This window comes from Conger conger, chromosome 4 (genome assembly GCF_963514075.1).
Source record: "Conger conger chromosome 4, fConCon1.1, whole genome shotgun sequence".
In the NCBI taxonomy this organism is placed as follows: Eukaryota; Metazoa; Chordata; class Actinopteri; order Anguilliformes; family Congridae; genus Conger; species Conger conger.
This window is the reverse complement of record NC_083763.1, coordinates 76,991,044-76,994,400: the sequence shown is the minus strand read 5'-3', so window position 1 is coordinate 76,994,400 and position 3,357 is coordinate 76,991,044. Positions and strand designations below refer to the sequence as shown.

General features: G+C 44.9%; 1 long non-coding RNA gene across 1 annotated transcript; it reads left to right on the top strand.

Moving 5' to 3' along the window:
• Positions 1-415: 415 nt before the first annotated feature.
• Positions 416-3,117, top strand: LOC133126387 (uncharacterized). Its single transcript, XR_009708531.1, has 2 exons — positions 416-524; positions 1,271-3,117. It is a non-coding gene; the product is annotated as an uncharacterized LOC133126387 (long non-coding RNA).
• Positions 3,118-3,357: the final 240 nt, after the last annotated feature.

Here is a 3,357-nt window from a genome sequence, read left to right as displayed (position 1 = left end):
TGGATGGAGCATGCGGCAGACGGGTGAGTCCACATTATTGTTGATAAAATGCAAACCAGGAGATTTACCAAATTGGACATTAAATGTAAATGGGAAGGACATGACCTTCATGGTCGATTCTGGGGCCGGGGTGTTGCGCAGCCAGCCACCTCTGGAAGAGGCATAAATACCGTAAATGCGGGGGGGGGCAGTTCTGTTTATGAAAATTTCACTGAGCCGCTGCCTTCCGTTAGCGAAAACACCACTACCCATCATTCTTTCTTATTTTCCAAAAAACATGTCCAGTAAACCTATTAGGAAGAGATTTGATTCAACTTTTTAATATTTGTATAATTGGTACAAACGGAGAAATGGTTGTTACACAAGGGACAAAGCCCATAAATGGATTTATTTATTTATATTATGGGGGGTCACAGCCACCGGCAGCCGCGGGTCTAAAGAACGAAGCAATACACAGGAGAAGGAGATATTGCAAAGCACCAGGGGATGAAATATCGTCAGACAAACTGCATGTAACAATGAAGGTAACAGAGCAGGAAGATTGGGGGTTCTTGGGTAAACTAGGAGATGGCCAAGTGTATATAGGAGATCTCTATATGGGGCCACAAGCTACCGCATTTTCTGTCAATTTGACAGAGGAGCAAAAATCGCTGTTTTGTGTGCCAGGAAGTGTTCCACACATTTCGATCGAAAAGAATTCTGATTGGGCATGGGAAGACCTGGGCCCTTGGGTGGCTCAGTGTCAGAACACCACAGATTGGGAAAACAAAGGGTGGGGCCAATATTCACCCTCCCTTCAGGTACGTTGAGTCTCAGTAAGAGAATACATACCTGTTTTTCCGCAGTTGTTAAAAGGAGGGAAAGGCCCTACGACAGGCACCTCCCTGTTTCTCAATGCCTCAGAAAGGGAAACACTCCTGGCACAGGCCCCAGAACAACTCTGGACCACAAATACAGCATCAGCGGGATTATTGGCAGGTGCCAACCCGCTGGAAGTCTCCCCAAAGTCATCTTACAGGCCATGCAAACGGCAATATCCTCTTCGACCAGAGGCCGAGGAGGGTATTACGCAAGCGTTTGAAGAACTATTAAAAGAAGGAATTATTGTGCCGTGTACAGGTTCCATTACATTACGTGGCATTTAGCAGACGCTCTTATCCAGAGCGACGTACAACAAACTTGGTTCCCCAAGTAACACGCCTATACTGCCAGTAGTAGTATGGTTGAATATTGTGTGGAATTGAATAAGGCACTGCGATTTGTCTCAAAGCAGGTGAAAGCAGCACAACCAACCGTACGAGATGAACCTGGACACCAGCTGAGACCAGGAGACTGGGTGAACCTGGACACCAGCTGAGACCAGGAGACTGGGTGAACCTGGACACCAGCTGAAACCAGGAGACTGGGTGGTGGTGAAGGACTTCCAGAAGAGGTGGTGCGAACCAAGGTGGCGTGGGCCATTCCAGATCCTGCTCACGACTCCATCCACAGTCCGGGTGACTGAACAAACATCTTGGATTCACGCCAGTCACTGCAAATTGTATTTTTCTGTGAACATGTTATCATTTATATGATAAAAGGAGGGATTGTGGGAGAAAAATATAATGTAACCTAGGATATATGTATCCCGATATGTACAATGCATATAGTTAGAAAACTGCTTAAAAGAATAAAATGTGCTTGTGACAGATAACCAGCAAAAATGTAAGGGAGGGGTGAGTGCTCTGCCACACCTTACGTCATATAGGCATACGTACAGGAGATAAAGCGGAACACTCTCCCATTGTTGGGTGCGCTCATGTGCTTGTTATGATAAAAATAATGAGCCTAACCAGCCTAAGGAGGAAAGACGGATGATAAATGTAAGCTTTCTAGTTGCTGTAGCAGTGTGTTAATTGCAAAACAAATGTTACATGACTTAAAGGGCAGATGTGGGCCCAGGAGTACAACGTGTGATGGAAAAGTACTGAAACACTGTATGAAGATGATTGGCTTTCACCGTAATGTATTCATGTGATAACTGAGGATGTGTAATGGTATAAGAATAGACACCCTGTCTGCTAAAATCTAGAGTGTATTCTCACATTGGTGTGACGCATTCTCCGTGCTTTGTTTTGCTGCAGTATTAATAAAGTTTGTATTATTGTAGCTCTCCTTGCTGTGAAAGAACAGGAAAGGTTGCTTGAAAGACGTCTCTCCAAGGAATTTCCCCAACAACATCTGTGGCATCTCGCAGATCTCAGCTCGCAGGTCACACATTTTCAAAGAGAGCTGGCAGACAGGTCGGGATCTGGCAGCCCTCCTTTAGCTCCATCAGGCCCGCCGTTTTTGGAAAGGTTACTATGACAGGCCCATACGTGCCGTTACACTGCAGGTGAACAGGCCAACATGTTCAGTTTCCCAAAAGTAGTCGATGCCACTGACTGCACTCACCAGTGTAGGGAACAGGATTAACCCAGCACTCACTCTGGCACACAGCAGTGTAGGGAACAGGATTAACCCAACATTCACTCTGGCACACAGCAGTGTAGGGAACAGGATTAACCCAGCATTCACTCTGATACACAACAATGAAGGGAACTTGATTAACCCCGCACTCACTCACTCTGACATACAGCAGTGTAGGGAACATGAATAACCCAGCAGTCACTCACTCTGACACATGAAACTGGTAAACGCAAATTCATGGAACCTTATTGTATTGCTTGAGGTACAGCAGGTCAGTGTGTGGAAGTGCACACAACCTCAGACTGGGGCAATGGTTCACCTTTCAGCACGACAATGACCTGGAACATACAGCCAAGACAACGCTGGAGTGGCTTTGGGACAAGTCTCTGACTCTGTGGTTCTGATACACACTGTAACCTCTACATGAATGTTCATCAGGTTCATACTCCTCATTTTACTGTACTATTTTATCCAGGGTCTAAACTGCGTGCTGATACATTCAGCGAGCAATTTATTAGGTAGACCTGTACACCAACTTGTTAATGCCAATATTTAATCAGCCAATCATGTGGCGGAAACTAAATACATACAAGCATGCAGACATGGTCAAGAGGCTCAGCTGTTTTTCAGACCAAATGTCAGAATGGGTAATAAATGTTATCTAAGTGACTTTGACTGTGGAATTGTCTATTATTTTTTTGAGAAGGTTTTTTTGGTTGAGTTGATAAATCAGTGGAGGTGGTAGAAGTGTGCTGTTAGATAGGTTGATTTTACCTTTTAGACAGTATTTCAGTTGTGAGTATTGCAGGAAGCTGCTACCCCCGATATCATACCTTTGTCTCAGTGACTCGTGTGGTATTAGTGAATGGTCTTCACAGAAGCATCTGTGATGTGTAATGCCTGATTTCC